The sequence below is a fragment of the Astatotilapia calliptera genome, chromosome 12, assembly GCF_964374335.1.
Source record: "Astatotilapia calliptera chromosome 12, fAstCal68.1, whole genome shotgun sequence".
Lineage (NCBI taxonomy): Eukaryota > Metazoa > Chordata > Actinopteri > Cichliformes > Cichlidae > Astatotilapia > Astatotilapia calliptera.
This window is the reverse complement of record NC_137433.1, coordinates 39,314,481-39,335,638: the sequence shown is the minus strand read 5'-3', so window position 1 is coordinate 39,335,638 and position 21,158 is coordinate 39,314,481. Positions and strand designations below refer to the sequence as shown.

The following is a 21,158-nucleotide window of genomic DNA, read 5'->3' as shown; positions in this document are numbered from 1 at the left end:
CTTGGGAGTCTCCAGGATGGAACAGATGAGAAATGACCACGTGCGAGGGACAGCTGGGGTTGAGCCGTTTGCAGACGACGTTAGGCCAGCAAGGCTGAGGTGATTTGCACATGTGCAGAGGAGGGATATAAGATATACTGGGAAAAGGGTGTTAAATACGGAGCGGCTGGGCAGGAGAATAAGAGAAAGACCAAAGACAACGTTCATAGACGTAGCCAAGTAGGACATGCAGAGGGTTGGTGTGACAGAGGAGAATGCTAGGGGCAGGGTGAGATGGAGGCAGACGATCCACTCTGGCAACCCCCAAGAAGAACAGGCTCAAAGAAGAAGCCAGCATCACTCCAGGCTTCTACCAAAGTGTTACGCAGCCCCTCGTCGGGGATCTGGAGTCAATCTCCCTGCGTCCATACACCAGCGATCAGCTCACACATTATCCCTCGTCAATTCCCAATGCTACTGGCAAAGAGCGGTGTGCGGCAGATGAGGTGGCCGAGAGGTTAAGGCGATGGACTGCTAATCCATTGTGCTGTGCACGCGTGGGTTCGAATCCCATCCTCGTCGAGAGCTCTTTCTGCTTATGTTGATGCATCTTGTCAGTGTAAGATTGGCTGCCAAAGCAGGCATGATGCAATGCTCTTCTTTGGCTCAGTATTCACTTTAGTTCACCATGTGGTCTTGTTGCACAGGTCATGTTAAAGACAATGGTCTGCTAATACAGTAGTAGAAAGACGTTCCGCTTCCAGAATAGCAACATTCCTAATGGCCAACTTGCCCTACACTGAAAACCAAGGGGAGGAGGTCGGTAAGCATATTGATTAGAACCACCTCCCTCAGTTGGCTTCATTCAATGTGAATTAGCAGTGGCTCTAGTCCACAGTCCCTTGGATGTCCAGTCTCCTCAGTCTGTCTCTAAGGCTGATGGCATTCAGTCACGTTAGCATGACAGTGGATTGTCAGCGAGCCGCCTTAGTCTCTCAGCCACCTCCTGGGCGCTTTGCAGATTTCAGGATTTGTGCCCCTTCCCTATTTTGATCATACAACAAGTATGGACAAAGTGTAGCCTGTAATAAGTAAGACATGTGGCACAGGGGAGTTAGCTCAAATGGTAGAGCGCTCGCTTAGCATGCGAGAGGTAGTGGGATCGACGCCCGCATTCTCCATTTGACACTTTGCTAGTCAGTGTCCCAATTGAATGCATGTGGCTTCCTTTGGCAAATCTTTATTTCACAGGTGTCGAACTCCAGGCCTCGAGGGCCGGTGTCCTGCAGGTTTCAGATGTATTCTTGATCCATCATAGGGGATTCAAATGGCTAAATTACCTCCTCAACATTTCTTGAAGTTCTCCAGAGGCCTGGTAATGAACTAATCATTTGATTCAGGTGTGTTTACCCAGGGTTATACCTAAAACCTGCAGGACACCGGCCCTCGAGGCCTGATGTTGTACACCCCAGGTTTATTTGCACTTCTCCGCTCACTACCTTTCAGGTACTACCATGTTAACGCTGGCTTCAAACCTCATCAATCTTTGACCATATGAAGTGATTGTCTCCCCTCTTACCCTCACAATACTGGCCGATGGCAGCAAAGAGTCCCCCGGCCCAGTCTGACATCTCTTTTCTCCAGAAGCAGCTGAAAGGGGCTTCCAGTGACACTCTCCTGGCGTACTGCGTAGGGCCCAGACTTGAATCGCTCGGAAATGTCTCGTGTGAGTTACGATTGCACCAAAGAGTCTTGTTGTAGTTGACAAGCCCAGAAAACATTGAAAGGGGGGTGTTGTGATTAGTTCCACCTGAGCTGAGGCTCCGTATGGCACGATGAAGCTGCAGTGCTCAACCCTCAATGGGGAATTAGCTCAAATGGTAGAGCGCTCGCTTTGCATGTGAGAGGCAGCGGGATCGATACCCGCATTCTCCAGGACACTTTTGGACATCCGCAAGGAGACCCAAAGCCATGCGTGTAGCCAATCCATTGGGTGTGGGTGGAGAACAAATTCAGGGGTGATTTGTCACACAAGGATAACAGCAAGTGCGAAAGGCAAGCTTTAGAAGATGGTAGTGAGAGCTCCTCTGATGTGTGGCACAGATGGAGTCTGCAGAGTTGAAGATGATAAGCTTTTGCTTGGGAGTCTCCAGGATGGAACAGATGAGAAATGACCACGTGCGAGGGACAGCTGGGGTTGAGCCGTTTGCAGACGACGTTAGGCCAGCAAGGCTGAGGTGATTTGCACATGTGCAGAGGAGGGATATAAGATATACTGGGAAAAGGGTGTTAAATACGGAGCGGCTGGGCAGGAGAATAAGAGAAAGACCAAAGACAACGTTCATAGACGTAGCCAAGTAGGACATGCAGAGGGTTGGTGTGACAGAGGAGAATGCTAGGGGCAGGGTGAGATGGAGGCAGACGATCCACTCTGGCAACCCCCAAGAAGAACAGGCTCAAAGAAGAAGCCAGCATCACTCCAGGCTTCTACCAAAGTGTTACGCAGCCCCTCGTCGGGGATCTGGAGTCAATCTCCCTGCGTCCATACACCAGCGATCAGCTCACACATTATCCCTCGTCAATTCCCAATGCTACTGGCAAAGAGCGGTGTGCGGCAGATGAGGTGGCCGAGAGGTTAAGGCGATGGACTGCTAATCCATTGTGCTGTGCACGCGTGGGTTCGAATCCCATCCTCGTCGAGAGCTCTTTCTGCTTATGTTGATGCATCTTGTCAGTGTAAGATTGGCTGCCAAAGCAGGCATGATGCAATGCTCTTCTTTGGCTCAGTATTCACTTTAGTTCACCATGTGGTCTTGTTGCACAGGTCATGTTAAAGACAATGGTCTGCTAATACAGTAGTAGAAAGACGTTCCGCTTCCAGAATAGCAACATTCCTAATGGCCAACTTGCCCTACACTGAAAACCAAGGGGAGGAGGTCGGTAAGCATATTGATTAGAACCACCTCCCTCAGTTGGCTTCATTCAATGTGAATTAGCAGTGGCTCTAGTCCACAGTCCCTTGGATGTCCAGTCTCCTCAGTCTGTCTCTAAGGCTGATGGCATTCAGTCACGTTAGCATGACAGTGGATTGTCAGCGAGCCGCCTTAGTCTCTCAGCCACCTCCTGGGCGCTTTGCAGATTTCAGGATTTGTGCCCCTTCCCTATTTTGATCATACAACAAGTATGGACAAAGTGTAGCCTGTAATAAGTAAGACATGTGGCACAGGGGAGTTACCTCAAATGGTAGAGCGCTCGCTTAGCATGCGAGAGGTAGCGGGATCGACGCCCGCATTCTCCATTTGACACTTTGCTAGTCAGTGTCCCAATTGAATGCATGTGGCTTCCTTTGGCAAATCTTTATTTCACAGGTGTCGAACTCCAGGCCTCGAGGGCCGGTGTCCTGCAGGTTTCAGATGTATTCTTGATCCATCATAGGGGATTCAAATGGCTAAATTACCTCCTCAACATTTCTTGAAGTTCTCCAGAGGCCTGGTAATGAACTAATCATTTGATTCAGGTGTGTTTACCCAGGGTTATACCTAAAACCTGCAGGACACCGGCCCTCGAGGCCTGATGTTGTACACCCCAGGTTTATTTGCACTTCTCCGCTCACTACCTTTCAGGTACTACCATGTTAACGCTGGCTTCAAACCTCATCAATCTTTGACCATATGAAGTGATTGTCTCCCCTCTTACCCTCACAATACTGGCCGATGGCAGCAAAGAGTCCCCCGGCCCAGTCTGACATCTCTTTTCTCCAGAAGCAGCTGAAAGGGGCTTCCAGTGACACTCTCCTGGCGTACTGCGTAGGGCCCAGACTTGAATCGCTCGGAAATGTCTCGTGTGAGTTACGATTGCACCAAAGAGTCTTGTTGTAGTTGACAAGCCCAGAAAACATTGAAAGGGGGGTGTTGTGATTAGTTCCACCTGAGCTGAGGCTCCGTATGGCACGATGAAGCTGCAGTGCTCAACCCTCAATGGGGAATTAGCTCAAATGGTAGAGCGCTCGCTTTGCATGTGAGAGGCAGCGGGATCGATACCCGCATTCTCCAGGACACTTTTGGACATCCGCGAGGAGACCCAAAGCCATGCGTGTAGCCAATCCATTGGGTGTGGGTGGAGAACAAATTCAGGGGTGATTTGTCACACAAGGATAACAGCAAGTGCGAAAGGCAAGCTTTAGAAGATGGTAGTGAGAGCTCCTCTGATGTGTGGCACAGATGGAGTCTGCAGAGTTGAAGATGATAAGCTTTTGCTTGGGAGTCTCCAGGATGGAACAGATGAGAAATGACCACGTGCGAGGGACAGCTGGGGTTGAGCCGTTTGCAGACGACGTTAGGCCAGCAAGGCTGAGGTGATTTGCACATGTGCAGAGGAGGGATATAAGATATACTGGGAAAAGGGTGTTAAATACGGAGCGGCTGGGCAGGAGAATAAGAGAAAGACCAAAGACAACGTTCATAGACGTAGCCAAGTAGGACATGCAGAGGGTTGGTGTGACAGAGGAGAATGCTAGGGGCAGGGTGAGATGGAGGCAGACGATCCACTCTGGCAACCCCCAAGAAGAACAGGCTCAAAGAAGAAGCCAGCATCACTCCAGGCTTCTACCAAAGTGTTACGCAGCCCCTCGTCGGGGATCTGGAGTCAATCTCCCTGCGTCCATACACCAGCGATCAGCTCACACATTATCCCTCGTCAATTCCCAATGCTACTGGCAAAGAGCGGTGTGCGGCAGATGAGGTGGCCGAGAGGTTAAGGCGATGGACTGCTAATCCATTGTGCTGTGCACGCGTGGGTTCGAATCCCATCCTCGTCGAGAGCTCTTTCTGCTTATGTTGATGCATCTTGTCAGTGTAAGATTGGCTGCCAAAGCAGGCATGATGCAATGCTCTTCTTTGGCTCAGTATTCACTTTAGTTCACCATGTGGTCTTGTTGCACAGGTCATGTTAAAGACAATGGTCTGCTAATACAGTAGTAGAAAGACGTTCCGCTTCCAGAATAGCAACATTCCTAATGGCCAACTTGCCCTACACTGAAAACCAAGGGGAGGAGGTCGGTAAGCATATTGATTAGAACCACCTCCCTCAGTTGGCTTCATTCAATGTGAATTAGCAGTGGCTCTAGTCCACAGTCCCTTGGATGTCCAGTCTCCTCAGTCTGTCTCTAAGGCTGATGGCATTCAGTCACGTTAGCATGACAGTGGATTGTCAGCGAGCCGCCTTAGTCTCTCAGCCACCTCCTGGGCGCTTTGCAGATTTCAGGATTTGTGCCCCTTCCCTATTTTGATCATACAACAAGTATGGACAAAGTGTAGCCTGTAATAAGTAAGACATGTGGCACAGGGGAGTTAGCTCAAATGGTAGAGCGCTCGCTTAGCATGCGAGAGGTAGCGGGATCGACGCCCGCATTCTCCATTTGACACTTTGCTAGTCAGTGTCCCAATTGAATGCATGTGGCTTCCTTTGGCAAATCTTTATTTCACAGGTGTCGAACTCCAGGCCTCGAGGGCCGGTGTCCTGCAGGTTTCAGATGTATTCTTGATCCATCATAGGGGATTCAAATGGCTAAATTACCTCCTCAACATTTCTTGAAGTTCTCCAGAGGCCTGGTAATGAACTAATCATTTGATTCAGGTGTGTTTACCCAGGGTTATACCTAAAACCTGCAGGACACCGGCCCTCGAGGCCTGATGTTGTACACCCCAGGTTTATTTGCACTTCTCCGCTCACTACCTTTCAGGTACTACCATGTTAACGCTGGCTTCAAACCTCATCAATCTTTGACCATATGAAGTGATTGTCTCCCCTCTTACCCTCACAATACTGGCCGATGGCAGCAAAGAGTCCCCCGGCCCAGTCTGACATCTCTTTTCTCCAGAAGCAGCTGAAAGGGGCTTCCAGTGACACTCTCCTGGCGTACTGCGTAGGGCCCAGACTTGAATCGCTCGGAAATGTCTCGTGTGAGTTACGATTGCACCAAAGAGTCTTGTTGTAGTTGACAAGCCCAGAAAACATTGAAAGGGGGGTGTTGTGATTAGTTCCACCTGAGCTGAGGCTCCGTATGGCACGATGAAGCTGCAGTGCTCAACCCTCAATGGGGAATTAGCTCAAATGGTAGAGCGCTCGCTTTGCATGTGAGAGGCAGCGGGATCGATACCCGCATTCTCCAGGACACTTTTGGACATCCGCGAGGAGACCCAAAGCCATGCGTGTAGCCAATCCATTGGGTGTGGGTGGAGAACAAATTCAGGGGTGATTTGTCACACAAGGATAACAGCAAGTGCGAAAGGCAAGCTTTAGAAGATGGTAGTGAGAGCTCCTCTGATGTGTGGCACAGATGGAGTCTGCAGAGTTGAAGATGATAAGCTTTTGCTTGGGAGTCTCCAGGATGGAACAGATGAGAAATGACCACGTGCGAGGGACAGCTGGGGTTGAGCCGTTTGCAGACGACGTTAGGCCAGCAAGGCTGAGGTGATTTGCACATGTGCAGAGGAGGGATATAAGATATACTGGGAAAAGGGTGTTAAATACGGAGCGGCTGGGCAGGAGAATAAGAGAAAGACCAAAGACAACGTTCATAGACGTAGCCAAGTAGGACATGCAGAGGGTTGGTGTGACAGAGGAGAATGCTAGGGGCAGGGTGAGATGGAGGCAGACGATCCACTCTGGCAACCCCCAAGAAGAACAGGCTCAAAGAAGAAGCCAGCATCACTCCAGGCTTCTACCAAAGTGTTACGCAGCCCCTCGTCGGGGATCTGGAGTCAATCTCCCTGCGTCCATACACCAGCGATCAGCTCACACATTATCCCTCGTCAATTCCCAATGCTACTGGCAAAGAGCGGTGTGCGGCAGATGAGGTGGCCGAGAGGTTAAGGCGATGGACTGCTAATCCATTGTGCTGTGCACGCGTGGGTTCGAATCCCATCCTCGTCGAGAGCTCTTTCTGCTTATGTTGATGCATCTTGTCAGTGTAAGATTGGCTGCCAAAGCAGGCATGATGCAATGCTCTTCTTTGGCTCAGTATTCACTTTAGTTCACCATGTGGTCTTGTTGCACAGGTCATGTTAAAGACAATGGTCTGCTAATACAGTAGTAGAAAGACGTTCCGCTTCCAGAATAGCAACATTCCTAATGGCCAACTTGCCCTACACTGAAAACCAAGGGGAGGAGGTCGGTAAGCATATTGATTAGAACCACCTCCCTCAGTTGGCTTCATTCAATGTGAATTAGCAGTGGCTCTAGTCCACAGTCCCTTGGATGTCCAGTCTCCTCAGTCTGTCTCTAAGGCTGATGGCATTCAGTCACGTTAGCATGACAGTGGATTGTCAGCGAGCCGCCTTAGTCTCTCAGCCACCTCCTGGGCGCTTTGCAGATTTCAGGATTTGTGCCCCTTCCCTATTTTGATCATACAACAAGTATGGACAAAGTGTAGCCTGTAATAAGTAAGACATGTGGCACAGGGGAGTTAGCTCAAATGGTAGAGCGCTCGCTTAGCATGCGAGAGGTAGCGGGATCGACGCCCGCATTCTCCATTTGACACTTTGCTAGTCAGTGTCCCAATTGAATGCATGTGGCTTCCTTTGGCAAATCTTTATTTCACAGGTGTCGAACTCCAGGCCTCGAGGGCCGGTGTCCTGCAGGTTTCAGATGTATTCTTGATCCATCATAGGGGATTCAAATGGCTAAATTACCTCCTCAACATTTCTTGAAGTTCTCCAGAGGCCTGGTAATGAACTAATCATTTGATTCAGGTGTGTTTACCCAGGGTTATACCTAAAACCTGCAGGACACCGGCCCTCGAGGCCTGATGTTGTACACCCCAGGTTTATTTGCACTTCTCCGCTCACTACCTTTCAGGTACTACCATGTTAACGCTGGCTTCAAACCTCATCAATCTTTGACCATATGAAGTGATTGTCTCCCCTCTTACCCTCACAATACTGGCCGATGGCAGCAAAGAGTCCCCCGGCCCAGTCTGACATCTCTTTTCTCCAGAAGCAGCTGAAAGGGGCTTCCAGTGACACTCTCCTGGCGTACTGCGTAGGGCCCAGACTTGAATCGCTCGGAAATGTCTCGTGTGAGTTACGATTGCACCAAAGAGTCTTGTTGTAGTTGACAAGCCCAGAAAACATTGAAAGGGGGGTGTTGTGATTAGTTCCACCTGAGCTGAGGCTCCGTATGGCACGATGAAGCTGCAGTGCTCAACCCTCAATGGGGAATTAGCTCAAATGGTAGAGCGCTCGCTTTGCATGTGAGAGGCAGCGGGATCGATACCTGCATTCTCCAGGACACTTTTGGACATCCGCGAGGAGACCCAAAGCCATGCGTGTAGCCAATCCATTGGGTGTGGGTGGAGAACAAATTCAGGGGTGATTTGTCACACAAGGATAACAGCAAGTGCGAAAGGCAAGCTTTAGAAGATGGTAGTGAGAGCTGCTCTGATGTGTGGCACAGATGGAGTCTGCAGAGTTGAAGATGATAAGCTTTTGCTTGGGAGTGTCCAGGATGGAACAGATGTGAAATGACCACGTGCGAGGGACAGCTGGGGTTGAGCCGTTTGCAGACGACGTTAGGCCAGCAAGGCTGAGGTGATTTGCACATGTGCAGAGGAGGGATATAAGATATACTGGGAAAAGGGTGTTAAATACGGAGCGGCTGGGCAGGAGAATAAGAGAAAGACCAAAGACAACGTTCATAGACGTAGCCAAGTAGGACATGCAGAGGGTTGGTGTGACAGAGGAGAATGCTAGGGGCAGGGTGAGATGGAGGCAGACGATCCACTCTGGCAACCCCCAAGAAGAACAGGCTCAAAGAAGAAGCCAGCATCACTCCAGGCTTCTACCAAAGTGTTACGCAGCCCCTCGTCGGGGATCTGGAGTCAATCTCCCTGCGTCCATACACCAGCGATCAGCTCACACATTATCCCTCGTCAATTCCCAATGCTACTGGCAAAGAGCGGTGTGCGGCAGATGAGGTGGCCGAGAGGTTAAGGCGATGGACTGCTAATCCATTGTGCTGTGCACGCGTGGGTTCGAATCCCATCCTCGTCGAGAGCTCTTTCTGCTTATGTTGATGCATCTTGTCAGTGTAAGATTGGCTGCCAAAGCAGGCATGATGCAATGCTCTTCTTTGGCTCAGTATTCACTTTAGTTCACCATGTGGTCTTGTTGCACAAGTCATGTTAAAGACAATGGTCTGCTAATACAGTAGTAGAAAGACGTTCCGCTTCCAGAATAGCAACATTCCTAATGGCCAACTTGCCCTATACTGAAAACCAAGGGGAGGAGGTCGGTAAGCATATTGATTAGAACCACCTCCCTCAGTTGGCTTCATTCAATGTGAATTAGCAGTGGCTCTAGTCCACAGTCCCTTGGATGTCCAGTCTCCTCAGTCTGTCTCTAAGGCTGATGGCATTCAGTCACGTTAGCATGACAGTGGATTGTCAGCGAGCCGCCTTAGTCTCTCAGCCACCTCCTGGGCGCTTTGCAGATTTCAGGATTTGTGCCCCTTCCCTATTTTGATCATACAACAAGTATGGACAAAGTGTAGCCTGTAATAAGTAAGACATGTGGCACAGGGGAGTTAGCTCAAATGGTAGAGCGCTCGCTTAGCGTGCGAGAGGTAGCGGGATCGACGCCCGCATTCTCCATTTGACACTTTGCTAGTCAGTGTCCCAATTGAATGCATGTGGCTTCCTTTGGCAAATCTTTATTTCACAGGTGTCGAACTCCAGGCCTCGAGGGCCGGTGTCCTGCAGGTTTCAGATGTATTCTTGATCCATCATAGGGGATTCAAATGGCTAAATTACCTCCTCAACATTTCTTGAAGTTCTCCAGAGGCCTGGTAATGAACTAATCATTTGATTCAGGTGTGTTGACCCAGGGTTATACCTAAAACCTGCAGGACACCGGCCCTCGAGGCCTGATGTTGTACACCCCAGGTTTATTTGCACTTCTCCGCTCACTACCTTTCAGGTACTACCATGTTAACGCTGGCTTCAAACCTCATCAATCTTTGACCATATGAAGTGATTGTCTCCCCTCTTACCCTCACAATACTGGCCGATGGCAGCAAAGAGTCCCCCGGCCCAGTATGACATCTCTTTTCTCCAGAAGCAGCTGAAAGGGGCTTCCAGTGACACTCTCCTGGCGTACTGCGTAGGGCCCAGACTTGAATCGCTCGGAAATGTCTCGTGTGAGTTACGATTGCACCAAAGAGTCTTGTTGTAGTTGACAAGCCCAGAAAACATTGAAAGGGGGGTGTTGTGATTAGTTCCACCTGAGCTGAGGCTCCGTATGGCACGATGAAGCTGCAGTGCTCAACCCTCAATGGGGAATTAGCTCAAATGGTAGAGCGCTCGCTTTGCATGTGAGAGGCAGCGGGATCGATACCCGCATTCTCCAGGACACTTTTGGACATCCGCAAGGAGACCCAAAGCCATGCGTGTAGCCAATCCATTGGGTGTGGGTGGAGAACAAATTCAGGGGTGATTTGTCACACAAGGATAGCAGCAAGTGCGAAAGGCAAGCTTTAGAAGATGGTAGTGAGAGCTGCTCTGATGTGTGGCACAGATGGAGTCTGCAGAGTTGAAGATGATAAGCTTTTGCTTTGGAGTGTCCAGGATGGAACAGATGTGAAATGACCACGTGCGAGGGACAGCTGGGGTTGAGCCGTTTGCAGACGACGTTAGGCCAGCAAGGCTGAGGTGATTTGCACATGTGCAGAGGAGGGATATAAGATATACTGGGAAAAGGGTGTTAAATACGGAGCGGCTGGGCAGGAGAATAAGAGAAAGACCAAAGACAACGTTCATAGACGTAGCCAAGTAGGACATGCAGAGGGTTGGTGTGACAGAGGAGAATGCTAGGGGCAGGGTGAGATGGAGGCAGACGATCCACTCTGGCAACCCCCAAGAAGAACAGGCTCAAAGAAGAAGCCAGCATCACTCCAGGCTTCTACCAAAGTGTTACGCAGCCCCTCGTCGGGGATCTGGAGTCAATCTCCCTGCGTCCATACACCAGCGATCAGCTCACACATTATCCCTCGTCAATTCCCAATGCTACTGGCAAAGAGCGGTGTGCGGCAGATGAGGTGGCCGAGAGGTTAAGGCGATGGACTGCTAATCCATTGTGCTGTGCACGCGTGGGTTCGAATCCCATCCTCGTCGAGAGCTCTTTCTGCTTATGTTGATGCATCTTGTCAGTGTAAGATTGGCTGCCAAAGCAGGCATGATGCAATGATCAGTTTTCTTTTTAATTCACCATGTGGTCTTGTTGCACAGGTCATGTTAAAGACAATGGTCTGCTAATACAGTAGTAGAAAGACGTTCCGCTTCCAGAATAGCAACATTCCTAATGGCCAACTTGCCCTACACTGAAAACCAAGGGGAGGAGGTCGGTAAGCATATTGATTAGAACCACCTCCCTCAGTTGGCTTCATTCAATGTGAATTAGCAGTGGCTCTAGTCCACAGTCCCTTGGATGTCCAGTCTCCTCAGTCTGTCTCTAAGGCTGATGGCATTCAGTCACGTTAGCATGACAGTGGATTGTCAGCGAGCCGCCTTAGTCTCTCAGCCACCTCCTGGGCGCTTTGCAGATTTCAGGATTTGTGCCCCTTCCCTATTTTGATCATACAACAAGTATGGACAAAGTGTAGCCTGTAATAAGTAAGACATGTGGCACAGGGGAGTTAGCTCAAATGGTAGAGCGCTCGCTTAGCATGCGAGAGGTAGCGGGATCGACGCCCGCATTCTCCATTTGACACTTTGCTAGTCAGTGTCCCAATTGAATGCATGTGGCTTCCTTTGGCAAATCTTTATTTCACAGGTGTCGAACTCCAGGCCTCGAGGGCCGGTGTCCTGCAGGTTTCAGATGTATTCTTGATCCATCATAGGGGATTCAAATGGCTAAATTACCTCCTCAACATTTCTTGAAGTTCTCCAGAGGCCTGGTAATGAACTAATCATTTGATTCAGGTGTGTTGACCCAGGGTTATACCTAAAACCTGCAGGACACCGGCCCTCGAGGCCTGATGTTGTACACCCCAGGTTTATTTGCACTTCTCCGCTCACTACCTTTCAGGTACTACCATGTTAACGCTGGCTTCAAACCTCATCAATCTTTGACCATATGAAGTGATTGTCTCCCCTCTTACCCTCACAATACTGGCCGATGGCAGCAAAGAGTCCCCCGGCCCAGTCTGACATCTCTTTTCTCCAGAAGCAGCTGAAAGGGGCTTCCAGTGACACTCTCCTGGCGTACTGCGTAGGGCCCAGACTTGAATCGCTCGGAAATGTCTCGTGTGAGTTACGATTGCACCAAAGGGTCTTGTTGTAGTTGACAAGCCCAGAAAACATTGAAAGGGGGGTGTTGTGATTAGTTCCACCTGAGCTGAGGCTCCGTATGGCACGATGAAGCTGCAGTGCTCAACCCTCAATGGGGAATTAGCTCAAATGGTAGAGCGCTCGCTTTGCATGTGAGAGGCAGCGGGATCGATACCCGCATTCTCCAGGACACTTTTGGACATCCGCGAGGAGACCCAAAGCCATGCGTGTAGCCAATCCATTGGGTGTGGGTGGAGAACAAATTCAGGGGTGATTTGTCACACAAGGATAGCAGCAAGTGCGAAAGGCAAGCTTTAGAAGATGGTAGTGAGAGCTGCTCTGATGTGTGGCACAGATGGAGTCTGCAGAGTTGAAGATGATAAGCTTTTGCTTGGGAGTGTCCAGGATGGAACAGATGTGAAATGACCACGTGCGAGGGACAGCTGGGGTTGAGCCGTTTGCAGACGACGTTAGGCCAGCAAGGCTGAGGTGATTTGCACATGTGCAGAGGAGGGATATAAGATATACTGGGAAAAGGGTGTTAAATACGGAGCGGCTGGGCAGGAGAATAAGAGAAAGACCAAAGACAACGTTCATAGACGTAGCCAAGTAGGACATGCAGAGGGTTGGTGTGACAGAGGAGAATGCTAGGGGCAGGGTGAGATGGAGGCAGACGATCCACTCTGGCAACCCCCAAGAAGAACAGGCTCAAAGAAGAAGCCAGCATCACTCCAGGCTTCTACCAAAGTGTTACGCAGCCCCTCGTCGGGGATCTGGAGTCAATCTCCCTGCGTCCATACACCAGCGATCAGCTCACACATTATCCCTCGTCAATTCCCAATGCTACTGGCAAAGAGCGGTGTGCGGCAGATGAGGTGGCCGAGAGGTTAAGGCGATGGACTGCTAATCCATTGTGCTGTGCATGCGTGGGTTCGAATCCCATCCTCGTCGAGAGCTCTTTCTGCTTATGTTGATGCATCTTGTCAGTGTAAGATTGGCTGCCAAAGCAGGCATGATGCAATGCTCAGTTTTCATTTTAATTCACCATGTGGTCTTGTTGCACAGGTCATGTTAAAGACAATGGTCTGCTAATACAGTAGTAGAAAGACGTTCCGCTTCCAGAATAGCAACATTCCTAATGGCCAACTTGCCCTACACTGAAAACCAAGGGGAGGAGGTCGGTAAGCATATTGATTAGAACCACCTCCCTCAGTTGGCTTCATTCAATGTGAATTAGCAGTGGCTCTAGTCCACAGTCCCTTGGATGTCCAGTCTCCTCAGTCTGTCTCTAAGGCTGATGGCATTCAGTCACGTTAGCATGACAGTGGATTGTCAGCGAGCCGCCTTAGTCTCTCAGCCACCTCCTGGGCGCTTTGCAGATTTCAGGATTTGTGCCCCTTCCCTATTTTGATCATACAACAAGTATGGACAAAGTGTAGCCTGTAATAAGTAAGACATGTGGCACAGGGGAGTTAGCTCAAATGGTAGAGCGCTCGCTTAGCATGCGAGAGGTAGCGGGATCGACGCCCGCATTCTCCATTTGACACTTTGCTAGTCAGTGTCCCAATTGAATGCATGTGGCTTCCTTTGGCAAATCTTTATTTCACAGGTGTCGAACTCCAGGCCTCGAGGGCCGGTGTCCTGCAGGTTTCAGATGTATTCTTGATCCATCATAGGGGATTCAAATGGCTAAATTACCTCCTCAACATTTCTTGAAGTTCTCCAGAGGCCTGGTAATGAACTAATCATTTGATTCAGGTGTGTTGACCCAGGGTTATACCTAAAACCTGCAGGACACCGGCCCTCGAGGCCTGATGTTGTACACCCCAGGTTTATTTGCACTTCTCCGCTCACTACCTTTCAGGTACTACCATGTTAACGCTGGCTTCGAACCTCATCAATCTTTGACCATATGAAGTGATTGTCTCCCCTCTTACCCTCACAATACTGGCCGATGGCAGCAAAGAGTCCCCCGGCCCAGTCTGACATCTCTTTTCTCCAGAAGCAGCTGAAAGGGGCTTCCAGTGACACTCTCCTGGCGTACTGCGTAGGGCCCAGACTTGAATCGCTCGGAAATGTCTCGTGTGAGTTACGATTGCACCAAAGAGTCTTGTTGTAGTTGACAAGCCCAGAAAACATTGAAAGGGGGGTGTTGTGATTAGTTCCACCTGAGCTGAGGCTCCGTATGGCACGATGAAGCTGCAGTGCTCAACCCTCAATGGGGAATTAGCTCAAATGGTAGAGCGCTCGCTTTGCATGTGAGAGGCAGCGGGATCGATACCCGCATTCTCCAGGACACTTTTGGACATCCGCGAGGAGACCCAAAGCCATGCGTGTAGCCAATCCATTGGGTGTGGGTGGAGAACAAATTCAGGGGTGATTTGTCACACAAGGATAGCAGCAAGTGCGAAAGGCAAGCTTTAGAAGATGGTAGTGAGAGCTCCTCTGATGTGTGGCACAGATGGAGTCTGCAGAGTTGAAGATGAAAAGCTTTTGCTTGGGAGTGTCCAGGATGGAACAGATGTGAAATGACCACGTGCGAGGGACAGCTGGGGTTGAGCCGTTTGCAGACGACGTTAGGCCAGCAAGGCTGAGGTGATTTGCACATGTGCAGAGGAGGGATATAAGATATACTGGGAAAAGGGTGTTAAATACGGAGCGGCTGGGCAGGAGAATAAGAGAAAGACCAAAGACAACGTTCATAGACGTAGCCAAGTAGGACATGCAGAGGGTTGGTGTGACAGAGGAGAATGCTAGGGGCAGGGTGAGATGGAGGCAGACGATCCACTCTGGCAACCCCCAAGAAGAACAGGCTCAAAGAAGAAGCCAGCATCACTCCAGGCTTCTACCAAAGTGTTACGCAGCCCCTCGTCGGGGATCTGGAGTCAATCTCCCTGCGTCCATACACCAGCGATCAGCTCACACATTATCCCTCGTCAATTCCCAATGCTACTGGCAAAGAGCAGTGTGCGGCAGATGAGGTGGCCGAGAGGTTAAGGCGATGGACTGCTAATCCATTGTGCTGTGCACGCGTGGGTTCGAATCCCATCCTCGTCGAGAGCTCTTTCTGCTTATGTTGATGCATCTTGTCAGTGTAAGATTGGCTGCCAAAGCAGGCATGATGCAATGCTCAGTTTTCATTTTCATTCACCATGTGGTCTTGTTGCACAGGTCATGTTAAAGACAATGGTCTGCTAATACAGTAGTAGAAAGACGTTCCGCTTCCAGAATAGCAACATTCCTAATGGCCAACTTGCCCTACACTGAAAACCAAGGGGAGGAGGTCGGTAAGCATATTGATTAGAACCACCTCCCTCAGTTGGCTTCATTCAATGTGAATTAGCAGTGGCTCTAGTCCACAGTCCCTTGGATGTCCAGTCTCCTCAGTCTGTCTCTAAGGCTGATGGCATTCAGTCACGTTAGCATGACAGTGGATTGTCAGCGAGCCGCCTTAGTCTCTCAGCCACCTCCTGGGCGCTTTGCAGATTTCAGGATTTGTGCCCCTTCCCTATTTTGATCATACAACAAGTATGGACAAAGTGTAGCCTGTAATAAGTAAGACATGTGGCACAGGGGAGTTAGCTCAAATGGTAGAGCGCTCGCTTAGCATGCGAGAGGTAGCGGGATCGACGCCCGCATTCTCCATTTGACACTTTGCTAGTCAGTGTCCCAATTGAATGCATGTGGCTTCCTTTGGCAAATCTTTATTTCACAGGTGTCGAACTCCAGGCCTCGAGGGCCGGTGTCCTGCAGGTTTCAGATGTATTCTTGATCCATCATAGGGGATTCAAATGGCTAAATTACCTCCTCAACATTTCTTGAAGTTCTCCAGAGGCCTGGTAATGAACTAATCATTTGATTCAGGTGTGTTGACCCAGGGTTATACCTAAAACCTGCAGGACACCGGCCCTCGAGGCCTGATGTTGTACACCCCAGGTTTATTTGCACTTCTCCGCTCACTACCTTTCAGGTACTACCATGTTAACGCTGGCTTCAAACCTCATCAATCTTTGACCATATGAAGTGATTGTCTCCCCTCTTACCCTCACAATACTGGCCGATGGCAGCAAAGAGTCCCCCGGCCCAGTCTGACATCTCTTTTCTCCAGAAGCAGCTGAAAGGGGCTTCCAGTGACACTCTCCTGGCGTACTGCGTAGGGCCCAGACTTGAATCGCTCGGAAATGTCTCGTGTGAGTTACGATTGCACCAAAGAGTCTTGTTGTAGTTGACAAGCCCAGAAAACATTGAAAGGGGGGTGTTGTGATTAGTTCCACCTGAGCTGAGGCTCCGTATGGCACGATGAAGCTGCAGTGCTCAACCCTCAATGGGGAATTAGCTCAAATGGTAGAGCGCTCGCTTTGCATGTGAGAGGCAGCGGGATCGATACCCGCATTCTCCAGGACACTTTTGGACATCCGCGAGGAGACCCAAAGCCATGCGTGTAGCCAATCCATTGGGTGTGGGTGGAGAACAAATTCAGGGGTGATTTGTCACACAAGGATAACAGCAAGTGCGAAAGGCAAGCTTTAGAAGATGGTAGTGAGAGCTCCTCTGATGTGTGGCACAGATGGAGTCTGCAGAGTTGAAGATGATAAGCTTTTGCTTGGGAGTCTCCAGGATGGAACAGATGAGAAATGACCACGTGCGAGGGACAGCTGGGGTTGAGCCGTTTGCAGACGACGTTAGGCCAGCAAGGCTGAGGTGATTTGCACATGTGCAGAGGAGGGATATAAGATATACTGGGAAAAGGGTGTTAAATACGGAGCGGCTGGGCAGGAGAATAAGAGAAAGACCAAAGACAACGTTCATAGACGTAGCCAAGTAGGACATGCAGAGGGTTGGTGTGACAGAGGAGAATGCTAGGGGCAGGGTGAGATGGAGGCAGACGATCCACTCTGGCAACCCCCAAGAAGAACAGGCTCAAAGAAGAAGCCAGCATCACTCCAGGCTTCTACCAAAGTGTTACGCAGCCCCTCGTCGGGGATCTGGAGTCAATCTCCCTGCGTCCATACACCAGCGATCAGCTCACACATTATCCCTCGTCAATTCCCAATGCTACTGGCAAAGAGCGGTGTGCGGCAGATGAGGTGGCCGAGAGGTTAAGGCGATGGACTGCTAATCCATTGTGCTGTGCACGCGTGGGTTCGAATCCCATCCTCGTCGAGAGCTCTTTCTGCTTATGTTGATGCATCTTGTCAGTGTAAGATTGGCTGCCAAAGCAGGCATGATGCAATGCTCTTCTTTGGCTCAGTATTCACTTTAGTTCACCATGTGGTCTTGTTGCACAGGTCATGTTAAAGACAATGGTCTGCTAATATAGTAGTAGAAAGACGTTCCGCTTCCAGAATAGCAACATTCCTAATGGCCAACTTGCCCTACACTGAAAACCAAGGGGAGGAGGTCGGTAAGCATATTGATTAGAACCACCTCCCTCAGTTGGCTTCATTCAATGTGAATTAGCAGTGGCTCTAGTCCACAGTCCCTTGGATGTCCAGTCTCCTCAGTCTGTCTCTAAGGCTGATGGCATTCAGTCACGTTAGCATGACAGTGGATTGTCAGCGAGCCGCCTTAGTCTCTCAGCCACCTCCTGGGCGCTTTGCAGATTTCAGGATTTGTGCCCCTTCCCTATTTTGATCATACAACAAGTATGGACAAAGTGTAGCCTGTAATAAGTAAGACATGTGGCACAGGGGAGTTAGCTCAAATGGTAGAGCGCTCGCTTAGCATGCGAGAGGTAGCGGGATCGACGCCCGCATTCTCCATTTGACACTTTGCTAGTCAGTGTCCCAATTGAATGCATGTGGCTTCCTTTGGCAAATCTTTATTTCACAGGTGTCGAACTCCAGGCCTCGAGGGCCGGTGTCCTGCAGGTTTCAGATGTATTCTTGATCCATCATAGGGGATTCAAATGGCTAAATTACCTCCTCAACATTTCTTGAAGTTCTCCAGAGGCCTGGTAATGAACTAATCATTTGATTCAGGTGTGTTTACCCAGGGTTATACCTAAAACCTGCAGGACACCGGCCCTCGAGGCCTGATGTTGTACACCCCAGGTTTATTTGCACTTCTCCGCTCACTACCTTTCAGGTACTACCATGTTAACGCTGGCTTCAAACCTCATCAATCTTTGACCATATGAAGTGATTGTCTCCCCTCTTACCCTCACAATACTGGCCGATGGCAGCAAAGAGTCCCCCGGCCCAGTCTGACATCTCTTTTCTCCAGAAGCAGCTGAAAGGGGCTTCCAGTGACACTCTCCTGGCGTACTGCGTAGGGCCCAGACTTGAATCGCTCGGAAATGTCTCGTGTGAGTTACGATTGCACCAAAGAGTCTTGTTGTAGTTGACAAGCCCAGAAAACATTGAAAGGGGGGTGTTGTGATTAGTTCCACCTGAGCTGAGGCTCCGTATGGCACGATGAAGCTGCAGTGCTCAACCCTCAATGGGGAATTAGCTCAAATGGTAGAGCGCTCGCTTTGCATGTGAGAGGCAGCGGGATCGATACCCGCATTCTCCAGGACACTTTTGGACATCCGCGAGGAGACCCAAAGCCATGCGTGTAGCCAATCCATTGGGTGTGGGTGGAGAACAAATTCAGGGGTGATTTGTCACACAAGGATAGCAGCAAGTGCGAAAGGCAAGCTTTAGAAGATGGTAGTGAGAGCTCCTCTGATGTGTGGCACAGATGGAGTCTGCAGAGTTGAAGATGATAAGCTTTTGCTTGGGAGTGTCCAGGATGGAACAGATGTGAAATGACCACGTGCGAGGGACAGCTGGGGTTGAGCCGTTTGCAGACGACGTTAGGCCAGCAAGGCTGAGGTGATTTGCACATGTGCAGAGGAGGGATATAAGATATACTGGGAAAAGGGTGTTAAATACGGAGCGGCTGGGCAGGAGAATAAGAGAAAGACCAAAGACAACGTTCATAGACGTAGCCAAGTAGGACATGCAGAGGGTTGGTGTGACAGAGGAGAATGCTAGGGGCAGGGTGAGATGGAGGCAGACGATCCACTCTGGCAACCCCCAAGAAGAACAGGCTCAAAGAAGAAGCCAGCATCACTCCAGGCTTCTACCAAAGTGTTACGCAGCCCCTCGTCGGGGATCTGGAGTCAATCTCCCTGCGTCCATACACCAGCGATCAGCTCACACATTATCCCTCGTCAATTCCCAATGCTACTGGCAAAGAGCAGTGTGCGGCAGATGAGGTGGCCGAGAGGTTAAGGCGATGGACTGCTAATCCATTGTGCTGTGCACGTGTGGGTTCGAATCCCATCCTCGTCGAGAGCTCTTTCTGCTTATGTTGATGCATCTTGTCAGTGTAAGATTGGCTGCCAAAGCAGGCATGATGCAATGCTCTTCTTTGGCTCAGTATTCACTTTAGTTCACCATGTGGTCTTGTTGCACAAGTCATGTTAAAGACAATGGTCTGCTAATACAGTAGTAGAAAGACGTTCCGCTTCCAGAATAGCAACATTCCTAATGGCCAACTTGCCCTACACTGAAAACCAAGGGGAGGAGGTCGGTAAGCATATTGATTAGAACCACCTCCCTCAGTTGGCTTCATTCAATGTGAATTAGCAGTGGCTCTAGTCCACAGTCCCTTGGATGTCCAGTCTCCTCAGTCTGTCTCTAAGGCTGATGGCATTCAGTCACGTTAGCATGACAGTGGATTGTCAGCGAGCCGCCTTAGTCTCTCAGCCACCTCCTGGGCGCTTTGCAGATTTCAGGATTTGTGCCCCTTCCCTATTTTGATCATACAACAAGTATGGACAAAGTGTAGCCTGTAATAAGTAAGACATGTGGCACAGGGGAGTTAGCTCAAATGGTAGAGCGCTCGCTTAGCGTGCGAGAGGTAGCGGGATCGACGCCCGCATTCTCCATTTGACACTTTGCTAGTCAGTGTCCCAATTGAATGCATGTGGCTTCCTTTGGCAAATCTTTATTTCACAGGTGTCGAACTCCAGGCCTCGAGGGCCGGTGTCCTGCAGGTTTCAGATGTATTCTTGATCCATCATAGGGGATTCAAATGGCTAAATTACCTCCTCAACATTTCTTGAAGTTCTCCAGAGGCCTGGTAATGAACTAATCATTTGATTCAGGTGTGTTTACCCAGGGTTATACCTAAAACCTGCAGGACACCGGCCCTCGAGGCCTGATGTTGTACACCCCAGGTTTATTTGCACTTCTCCGCTCACTACCTTTCAGGTACTACCATGTTAACGCTGGCTTCAAACCTCATCAATCTTTGACCATATGAAGTGATTGTCTCCCCTCTTACCCTCACAATACTGGCCGATGGCAGCAAAGAGTCCCCCGGCCCAGTCTGACATCTCTTTTCTCCAGAAGCAGCTGAAAGGGGCTTCCAGTGACACTCTCCTGGCGTACTGCGTAGGGCCCAGACTTGAATCGCTCGGAAATGTCTCGTGTGAGTTACGATTGCACCAAAGAGTCTTGTTGTAGTTGACAAGCCCAGAAAACATTGAAAGGGGGGTGTTGTGATTAGTTCCACCTGAGCTGAGGCTCCGTATGGCACGATGAAGCTGCAGTGCTCAACCCTCAATGGGGAATTAGCTCAAATGGTAGAGCGCTCGCTTTGCATGTGAGAGGCAGCGGGATCGATACCCGCATTCTCCAGGACACTTTTGGACATCCGCGAGGAGACCCAAAGCCATGCGTGTAGCCAATCCATTGGGTGTGGGTGGAGAACAAATTCAGGGGTGATTTGTCACACAAGGATAGCAGCAAGTGCGAAAGGCAAGCTTTAGAAGATGGTAGTGAGAGCTGCTCTGATGTGTGGCACAGATGGAGTCTGCAGAGTTGAAGATGATAAGCTTTTGCTTGGGAGTGTCCAGGATGGA

At 50.0% G+C, this 21,158-nt stretch overlaps 27 non-coding genes across 27 annotated transcripts; all 27 read left to right on the top strand.

Annotated features, from left to right (window-relative positions):
• Positions 1-479: 479 nt before the first annotated feature.
• On the top strand, positions 480-561 carry trnas-gcu (transfer RNA serine (anticodon GCU)). Its single transcript has one exon. It is a non-coding gene; the product is annotated as a tRNA-Ser (tRNA).
• A 1,280-nt stretch (positions 562-1,841) lies between these two features.
• On the top strand, positions 1,842-1,914 carry trnaa-ugc (transfer RNA alanine (anticodon UGC)). Its single transcript has one exon. It is a non-coding gene; the product is annotated as a tRNA-Ala (tRNA).
• A 682-nt stretch (positions 1,915-2,596) lies between these two features.
• Positions 2,597-2,678, top strand: trnas-gcu (transfer RNA serine (anticodon GCU)). Its single transcript has one exon. It is a non-coding gene; the product is annotated as a tRNA-Ser (tRNA).
• Positions 2,679-3,958: 1,280 nt separating this feature from the next.
• Positions 3,959-4,031, top strand: trnaa-ugc (transfer RNA alanine (anticodon UGC)). Its single transcript has one exon. It is a non-coding gene; the product is annotated as a tRNA-Ala (tRNA).
• A 682-nt stretch (positions 4,032-4,713) lies between these two features.
• trnas-gcu (transfer RNA serine (anticodon GCU)) lies at positions 4,714-4,795 on the top strand. The gene has a single exon. It is a non-coding gene; the product is annotated as a tRNA-Ser (tRNA).
• Positions 4,796-5,321: 526 nt separating this feature from the next.
• Positions 5,322-5,394, top strand: trnaa-agc (transfer RNA alanine (anticodon AGC)). The gene has a single exon. It is a non-coding gene; the product is annotated as a tRNA-Ala (tRNA).
• A 681-nt stretch (positions 5,395-6,075) lies between these two features.
• On the top strand, positions 6,076-6,148 carry trnaa-ugc (transfer RNA alanine (anticodon UGC)). Its single transcript has one exon. It is a non-coding gene; the product is annotated as a tRNA-Ala (tRNA).
• Positions 6,149-6,830: 682 nt separating this feature from the next.
• On the top strand, positions 6,831-6,912 carry trnas-gcu (transfer RNA serine (anticodon GCU)). The gene has a single exon. It is a non-coding gene; the product is annotated as a tRNA-Ser (tRNA).
• Positions 6,913-7,438: 526 nt separating this feature from the next.
• trnaa-agc (transfer RNA alanine (anticodon AGC)) lies at positions 7,439-7,511 on the top strand. The gene has a single exon. It is a non-coding gene; the product is annotated as a tRNA-Ala (tRNA).
• A 1,436-nt stretch (positions 7,512-8,947) lies between these two features.
• Positions 8,948-9,029, top strand: trnas-gcu (transfer RNA serine (anticodon GCU)). The gene has a single exon. It is a non-coding gene; the product is annotated as a tRNA-Ser (tRNA).
• A 526-nt stretch (positions 9,030-9,555) lies between these two features.
• On the top strand, positions 9,556-9,628 carry trnaa-agc (transfer RNA alanine (anticodon AGC)). Its single transcript has one exon. It is a non-coding gene; the product is annotated as a tRNA-Ala (tRNA).
• A 681-nt stretch (positions 9,629-10,309) lies between these two features.
• trnaa-ugc (transfer RNA alanine (anticodon UGC)) lies at positions 10,310-10,382 on the top strand. Its single transcript has one exon. It is a non-coding gene; the product is annotated as a tRNA-Ala (tRNA).
• A 682-nt stretch (positions 10,383-11,064) lies between these two features.
• On the top strand, positions 11,065-11,146 carry trnas-gcu (transfer RNA serine (anticodon GCU)). The gene has a single exon. It is a non-coding gene; the product is annotated as a tRNA-Ser (tRNA).
• A 515-nt stretch (positions 11,147-11,661) lies between these two features.
• On the top strand, positions 11,662-11,734 carry trnaa-agc (transfer RNA alanine (anticodon AGC)). Its single transcript has one exon. It is a non-coding gene; the product is annotated as a tRNA-Ala (tRNA).
• A 681-nt stretch (positions 11,735-12,415) lies between these two features.
• trnaa-ugc (transfer RNA alanine (anticodon UGC)) lies at positions 12,416-12,488 on the top strand. Its single transcript has one exon. It is a non-coding gene; the product is annotated as a tRNA-Ala (tRNA).
• A 682-nt stretch (positions 12,489-13,170) lies between these two features.
• trnas-gcu (transfer RNA serine (anticodon GCU)) lies at positions 13,171-13,252 on the top strand. Its single transcript has one exon. It is a non-coding gene; the product is annotated as a tRNA-Ser (tRNA).
• Positions 13,253-13,767: 515 nt separating this feature from the next.
• Positions 13,768-13,840, top strand: trnaa-agc (transfer RNA alanine (anticodon AGC)). Its single transcript has one exon. It is a non-coding gene; the product is annotated as a tRNA-Ala (tRNA).
• A 681-nt stretch (positions 13,841-14,521) lies between these two features.
• On the top strand, positions 14,522-14,594 carry trnaa-ugc (transfer RNA alanine (anticodon UGC)). Its single transcript has one exon. It is a non-coding gene; the product is annotated as a tRNA-Ala (tRNA).
• Positions 14,595-15,276: 682 nt separating this feature from the next.
• On the top strand, positions 15,277-15,358 carry trnas-gcu (transfer RNA serine (anticodon GCU)). The gene has a single exon. It is a non-coding gene; the product is annotated as a tRNA-Ser (tRNA).
• Positions 15,359-15,873: 515 nt separating this feature from the next.
• Positions 15,874-15,946, top strand: trnaa-agc (transfer RNA alanine (anticodon AGC)). The gene has a single exon. It is a non-coding gene; the product is annotated as a tRNA-Ala (tRNA).
• Positions 15,947-16,627: 681 nt separating this feature from the next.
• Positions 16,628-16,700, top strand: trnaa-ugc (transfer RNA alanine (anticodon UGC)). Its single transcript has one exon. It is a non-coding gene; the product is annotated as a tRNA-Ala (tRNA).
• A 682-nt stretch (positions 16,701-17,382) lies between these two features.
• trnas-gcu (transfer RNA serine (anticodon GCU)) lies at positions 17,383-17,464 on the top strand. Its single transcript has one exon. It is a non-coding gene; the product is annotated as a tRNA-Ser (tRNA).
• A 526-nt stretch (positions 17,465-17,990) lies between these two features.
• trnaa-agc (transfer RNA alanine (anticodon AGC)) lies at positions 17,991-18,063 on the top strand. The gene has a single exon. It is a non-coding gene; the product is annotated as a tRNA-Ala (tRNA).
• Positions 18,064-18,744: 681 nt separating this feature from the next.
• trnaa-ugc (transfer RNA alanine (anticodon UGC)) lies at positions 18,745-18,817 on the top strand. Its single transcript has one exon. It is a non-coding gene; the product is annotated as a tRNA-Ala (tRNA).
• Positions 18,818-19,499: 682 nt separating this feature from the next.
• trnas-gcu (transfer RNA serine (anticodon GCU)) lies at positions 19,500-19,581 on the top strand. The gene has a single exon. It is a non-coding gene; the product is annotated as a tRNA-Ser (tRNA).
• A 526-nt stretch (positions 19,582-20,107) lies between these two features.
• trnaa-agc (transfer RNA alanine (anticodon AGC)) lies at positions 20,108-20,180 on the top strand. The gene has a single exon. It is a non-coding gene; the product is annotated as a tRNA-Ala (tRNA).
• Positions 20,181-20,861: 681 nt separating this feature from the next.
• trnaa-ugc (transfer RNA alanine (anticodon UGC)) lies at positions 20,862-20,934 on the top strand. The gene has a single exon. It is a non-coding gene; the product is annotated as a tRNA-Ala (tRNA).
• Positions 20,935-21,158: the final 224 nt, after the last annotated feature.